We start from the raw sequence: 7,342 nt of genomic DNA, 5'->3' as shown, positions 1-7,342 counted from the left end.
TTGAATATTCTTCCTCCTCCTCTTCCTCTTCTTTTCCTTCTCTTCATTCATTCATTTTATCTTCACAAATTGGTTGTAAATCTTCTTCATCTATATCACTGACATCGATATATGGCAACAAATCACAAGATACATTTGGATCAAACAAGATGTTTTTCAATTTCTCGACTATATCCTCATTACCGTCAGCTGCAGAGAGATATCATCATATGTTTCAACATTATGTTGCAATTCTTGTAATTCAATACCATTGTGTATTCCTGATTTATGTGCACACATATTTGTGCACTGAAAACATGGGGTATTTTGAAACTGAAGAGTAGGTATGTCTCTAAGAGCATTTTCTGTGTCGGTTTCTATTTTCTCGGGTCGATGGATACTTGCCAGCTGGATAATAATTCCATTTATTGCATCATCAGCAAATTTCCGAGCAACATACCGTGGACAGACCTTCAAGCACAACTAATTGAGTTCTTGTCCCTTTTCTGCCAACTCGTTATATCATCCAAAGATTTCCATTTACTTTCCTGCTCATCTTCATAGTCTGACATTTCTTTCTTACAAAAGGAACTATAATGCCAGTCAAACAGTTGAAATGTATTCCATTCGCTGTCGGTGAACTGTGTTTTATTATCAATAATTAAAGATGGAATCTTAAGCCCCTCAAGTTGTAGCTTTTTAATTGTTTCCTCATAGACACCCACACTTAAAATTTCAACAGACATTAGTTGTTGATAAAGATTCCATGTTGATTTGTTCTATTTGTTTGAAGATTCAGACTGTTTGTTGTTCTAAAAAGTCATCACATACAACTTTGCAAACCTGGAAGTCATCATAGTGATGAAACATATATCGAACGAAAGACGACAACGAAACCAGTTTCTTTTCTTCTCTCTGGATTATCTTTATATTTTTTCATGAATCGAATAGTTGATTTAAAGAACTTTACAAGATCATCTTTTATTATGAAAGTTCCATCTTCTATTTTATTGAAAGTTAGAGACTCCATTGATGGTAAACAGACGGAAACCTGTTAAAGAATGAAAGTATTTAACTATCTGACGTCAAATATTCAATCAAGCTAGATATTTACTTAAAATATACAGTTAGAATTTTGGAAGATAAAAGACTACAATTATGACTTATCAAGGAGATGAGAGATGGACAGAAATATAAACTACAAACATATATGACCATTATATCAATTGCTTCAACTTGTTGCCTGAATGCTATTTACACAAGGCTGGTGTCAGTTATGATGAATTGTATGATTAAATGCTTTTATAACCTTCCATCTTCATTTACAAACATATATACTAATTACCATAGTCTCTATCAATGTTACTTCTAATATACATTGATCAGTATAGTACTACTATCTAATGATGATACACTTCTAATATACATAAATAGATAATACCATGCATTAAGTAGTTCTTGTGGCAATTAGACAAATAAATGACCAACATGAGAATTAAAGCGACAATAACTCTGGATTTCTTGATTTGTGGTTCTTGGAGAGAGCACTGTTATTGAACTTAACTTATTGTTATTGAATATATATATATATATATATATATATATATATATATATATATATATATATATATATATATATATATATATATATATCAAACAAAGGCTTACAGTATAAGGTGTATGTATGTGATACACTGACTAAGTGATATTACAAAATACTGAATACAAGTAATATAGAATTCTTACCATTTCTTCCTCTTGGAATTCTTGATTATATTACATACTCCGTGTCTTGAAGGTAGAGCACTGGTTGCCTGATACCGATCCCCAACATTGAGTGTACTTCGTTGCTCCAATATTAAATTGAAGTCGATCATAGTAGCATGGCTTAAACCAGAAAACCTTCATTGTTATCTAATTGGAGATAGATATGAGCAAATATTTTGCTCACATTATTCTTTTGTTTTGATAAAGGGTTAGCGCGAACGCAGACCCCACACTAATAAATTACGTCCCCGAGTCACCCACATTTGGGGTGATCGCAGGGGTCAGCCCGACCGAAGTGCAATGGAAAGGCCTCACCCTGGGAGAACCGCCTCGCTGATCACGGTATCTCCTGAACCAGGTAAGTATGATTTGGTATACTTAAAGTCCTACTATATAGTTTATAAAGTTAGTCAAGGATAGCTGTATTCTCTTTCCTCCACGCAAACTTCTATTATACTTGGTAATATTATCAAATACTACGCAGTTAACAAAAATTATATCAAACTGACTCCGCACAGTGCTAATAATTCTTATGTTACTATTTATAGTATCTTAATACTAAGGGTTCCGCGATAACTTCCCTTACATTGTTAGTACGCATACAAATCGGCCAAAACGCGTTCAGTTCAGTTAACGCCGTTAACAAAATGTTACTCAGTATCAGATATTGTTATATTAAAAGTCGTGTACAATAAAACTGCTTTGGTTACTGAGGAAACAGACCGCACCTTACATAGTTGTACAGGAGTGTTATGTTTTGCTAAATAACACAAAACAACAAAACTTTAATGGCTAGGTTACTAGTCCTTCAAAACAGAGAAAACGCACGCAAATTTGTTTCTCACGCTAGTGTTATCTATGAGGCGCCGTAGCGGACAAAAGCTGGTCTAATCATAACGTTGCCTTTGACATTTTAATGTCATTTGTCCAGAATTCTAATTTCACGTGCTGTGTCAAAAATACTTGTCCTTAAAGTTCCATTTTCTAGGTCGAGATTGTATGTGTTGAATTAAACAGTTGCGGTTGAAAGTTCTATTTTCTCTGTCGAGGTTTTAGATTGTGCCGTTTGAATTACACGGCGATGGTTGAAATTTCAAAGTCGTACGTCGAGAATTCCTAATTCACGTATTGTTCAAAGAGTTTATGTTGAAAGTTCGATGTTCAACGTCGAGTTTTTAGATTGTACCTTCTGAATTGCACGGCGGTTGTTTTGAAATTTTATGTCATATGTCGAGAGTTTCAAATCTGGTATGTTGATTTAAAGTTCTGTTTCCTACGTCGACCATTAGTGTATATTTTGAATTACACAGCGGTGGTTGAAATATCAATATCATATGTCCAGAATTTCTAATTCAAACGTTGAATGTAACTGTTTGTGACGAAAGTTCAATTTCATATGGCGAGTATTTAGATTTCATCTGTTGAATTTCACAGCAACGAGAAGCAGCCTCCTAGCCTCCTTGTCTGAAAATAACGCGTTCGGTTCACGAGAGCGACCTATGGCGAAGAAATTTACAATAATTCTCGACCTGTAAATGGTAACTTTCAAACGGTAAATGCTTGAAATGTAATGGCGCCTCATAAGGGGTCGTCCATTAATTATGTTAACAAAATGGTGGAGGGGGTTTGAAGAAGTTTGACAATTGTTGACATGGGGGAGGGGGGAGTTCAAGATAAATTGACGTCAACAATGTTATTTTTTACAATAAATTTAATAAATCAAAAAATAGGAAATTAGTCGGTGCGTTGGTATGGCACACACTCGCCCGCCCGTCAACAGCCCACCAGTTTAATCCTAAACCGGTTGAGCTCTTGCCAAGGAAGTCATAGTCTTGCATCATCATATTTTGTTTTTATTCAATGTAGATTGTAGACTGTAGACAGATTTGTAAGGGAAGCTGTTACTAAATTCAAAGACTGTACTGAGCCATAGACATCTAATTAGTATAGCTATCCATGGACTTCTATTAAATAGCATCTATGTTATATGTATAGATGCTATATATATGTTGTTGTTGTTGTTGTGGGGTTTAACGCCATTTTTCAGCACACGATAGACTATACGTGGCGGCCAATATTAATGGTGGAGGAAGAACCCGGGAAAACCCCGGTGAGATGGCAGTGATTCGTAACGAAGAGCGCTTCAGACCACTCGGCCACTCGGGGCCCCGCTATATATATTGAAGTTCATGAGCTATCCCTCCAAGGATGGATAACTGAGCCTAGGAAACTTGAGAGCTTGACTATTATACAGTCATCTTTAACATAATACATAAAATAAATTATGTAGCCTATACAAGCATACAACTTCTTCAACCAGACGCAGTAACCTTAGTGTCTTACAAATATTGTACACTTTGATAACAGACTCTTGTTCATTTCAGGCAAATGCCCCCTCCCCCCCCCCCCATTTGCATGTTTTATAATATAAACTCTCGATTTTTTCATGAATTCAATGTGTTATAGTCAATTTGAAATCTGTTAAACAAGTTTTAAAAAAATGTATTAAAATTTATTTGTAGACCTTTTAATTTCCAAAATTCTGTTTTTAACATAAAAGCCAGCCGTATTAAATATTGTTAGTTTGTAAGGCGGGGGGGGGGGGGGGGGGGGCGGGTAAATTGTATTAGGGGAGTCACTGAAAGTTTGACAGTTGTTGACAAGGGGGGGGGAGTAAAAAAAATTGCCTAAAAATTGTTGACATAATTAATGGACGTCCCCTGAGTGAATACACGAATGATGTATCTTAATACTCGATATTATTTTGAATTGTTAAAGTGGACATTGTGTAATGTTACTTTTAACACCAACACCTCATTTCACCATATAAAAACAGCAATTATGACAAAGCACAATAAACAACCGCTGTGTAATTAATTCAACAGATACAATCTAAAAATTCAACCTACGAATTGGTACTTTTAGCACAATCAATATGATTCAACATGTCAGATAGAAACTCTCGACATACGACATTTAAATTTCAACAACCGCCGTGTAATTCAGAAGATACAACCTAAAAACTCGAAACTGGACATCGAATTTTCAACCAGCGCTGTGAAGTCAAAAGATGAAATCTAAATACTCAGCATACGAAATGAAGCTTTAGGCATAAACTCTTTGAACCAATACGTGAATTAGGAATTCTCAACGTACGACATTGACATTTCAATCACAGCTGTCTAATTCGAACGACACAATCTAAAACCTCGACATGGAAAATAAAACTTTCAACCACTACTGTTTAATTCAACAGATAAATCTAAAATCTCGATCTAGGAAATAGAACTTTAAGGACATGTAATTTGATCCAACACGTGATAATGGATTTCTCGACATGCTACATTAAAATTTCAACGGCAACTTTCTCATTGGACCACACCGTTCCGGTGGCCTAGTGGTTAGAGCGTCCGCATCGGATGCGGGAGGTCGTGGGTTCTATCACCGGCTGAGTCATACCAAAAACATATAAAATAGTTCTAACAGCTGCCTCGCTTGCGCTCAGCAATAAGTGGTTAGTGTTAGGTATGGTCGGCCTGGTGTCAGGATGATGAGACTGGGTGGGACATCATGCTACATGTCTGCGGCATGCTGTCCCAGTGCCAGACATCACAATAAACTGCCACACTGCAGACATCGTAGCGAAATGACTTAAATTTTTCTAAAGCTTCATTAAAAATCAAATTCACACACACACACTAACTGGACCAGCTTTTTGTCCGTTACTAATGCTAGACCATATTTCTTTGAGCATTGTGCTTGTTTTCCACCAGCTTATCACGACTTTCAATATTTCTAGCATGCTGGCTGCTCGTGTACGTACCGAGCATGAAAGCTCACTGAACACTTGATCTATTTTAACCTTGCACTTGATACTTGCATCATTTAGCAATATAATAACTACAAATAGTATTAGTTTCAATGGCAAAGGGCTCCACAAGTATGCTTGTGGTAAATTGCATGAAATTAATTTTTTAATTAAGTCCCACCAAATTGATATTTTACTTTTGCAAGAAAACCATATTGATAGCTAATCCTCAGCCAACGATATTCAAAATAAATCAAAGTGTCCTAATGCTATTTGGAATTTCGGTACAAACAGATGACGTAGAGTCGTGGTACTAAATTTTAACACCCAAAATAGACTTTCTAAATTCGACACTAACTTTTGAAGGTATATTAATTTGTTTAGATCTAACAGTATTTAATAGTATCTCGTACGGCATTATTAATGTATACGATGCAAATTCTGATTCTGAAAAAAGAAGTAGTAAGGTGGGCCACTTTAGCGACAATGGGAATTAGCATTAAAAACACCCCTGGGCCACTTTGGCGACAATGGGAAATTTAACATTACGAAAACCCCTGGGCCACTTTAGCGACAAGGGGAAATTAACATGGGGAATAGAGTTTGGGTCTGTTGAGCGACAAGGGGAAATTAACATGGGGAATAAATCGTGGGTCTGTTGAGCGACAAGGGAAATTTAACATGGGAGAAAAAAAGCAATTCTAGGGACAAGGGGAATTGAACATGGGATTTTTTTTTTTTTTTTTTTTAAAATAATAAAAAAAGGGGGGGGGTAGGCAATTGAAAGTCGATCTCTTTTCGAGAAATGTGGGTGACCCTGAAAAGGGCCTTTGGGTTTCTTCTTCTAACTCCTCCACTTCTTCCACCATCCCCTTATCTTTCCCAAAATTCCTTTCTTCTTCCTCTTCTTCTCCTCCTCTGTTATCCAGTCAGGATGGCCCATCTCTCTAAATTTCTGTTGGATCTTCATCCAGTTGTTATTTAATCTTTCAAACTCTAATTTCTTCTTCTTATTCTCTTCTTCCTTTCTCTCTTTGCTCCATTTTTCTTTTATCTTCATCACTTCTACTTTCATTACCTCTCTAATTAGTTCTTCTGCTTTTATCAACTGGTTACAACCCCACTTTACGTACCACCAGTCAGTCCAATGAAAGCTATTTTCTTGGAAGCTCCTGACTTCTATGATATGATCCAAGGCTTCCTTTAAAGTACCTACTCTCACGTAAGGTGGGTCAATGAATCCTCTGATTCTTTCTACTTCTTCCTCAATCATTCCCCCATTTGATCTTTTGCTTCTCCAAGACTCTTCACATTGTTCAGGCTACCTTCAAATCTTCCTTCCTTATTCAATCTTTCTAATATATAAGTCCCATCCATGATCCAAAAATAGCTGTGTCTCAAATCGTTAAATAATTTTGTCACCTCCATCTTCTTTGTTTATTCCTTAGAATGGTGCGAACGACTAATACTGTGGGTTCTTATAGTGAAAGCGCGGACGTGATGGAACACATCCCCCAAAACAAAATTGATATTACCTAGATCATAACCAAACAAAGCACGGACGTGAAGGAAAACATCCCCTACTTTTCTCATTTCATATGATCTACTATCCACATACGTAAAACAGCAATAAACAAACCCCGAATCTACTATCCACACACGCAAAGCATTAAAATGAAACCTTAATTTACTATTCACACAAACCAACTTAAGCTCTTACATAACCCAATAATCTACTATCCACACAAACGTACGTGAGCGCTTACAAACACACACACACACACACAC

General features: G+C 36.3%; 1 non-coding gene across 1 annotated transcript; it reads right to left on the bottom strand.

The window, feature by feature from the left end:
- Positions 1-1,949: 1,949 nt before the first annotated feature.
- On the bottom strand, positions 1,950-2,112 carry LOC149776039 (U1 spliceosomal RNA). The gene has a single exon (XR_016416407.1). It is a non-coding gene; the product is annotated as a U1 spliceosomal RNA (small nuclear RNA).
- Between the last annotated feature and the right edge of the window lie 5,230 nt (positions 2,113-7,342).

Source organism: Sinohyriopsis cumingii, chromosome 18 (assembly GCF_028554795.1).
Source record: "Sinohyriopsis cumingii isolate HCF-2022 chromosome 18, ASM2855479v2, whole genome shotgun sequence".
In the NCBI taxonomy this organism is placed as follows: Eukaryota; Metazoa; Mollusca; class Bivalvia; order Unionida; family Unionidae; genus Sinohyriopsis; species Sinohyriopsis cumingii.
The sequence above is the reverse complement of the archived record's forward strand: the minus strand, read 5'-3'. Positions and strand labels throughout refer to the sequence as shown.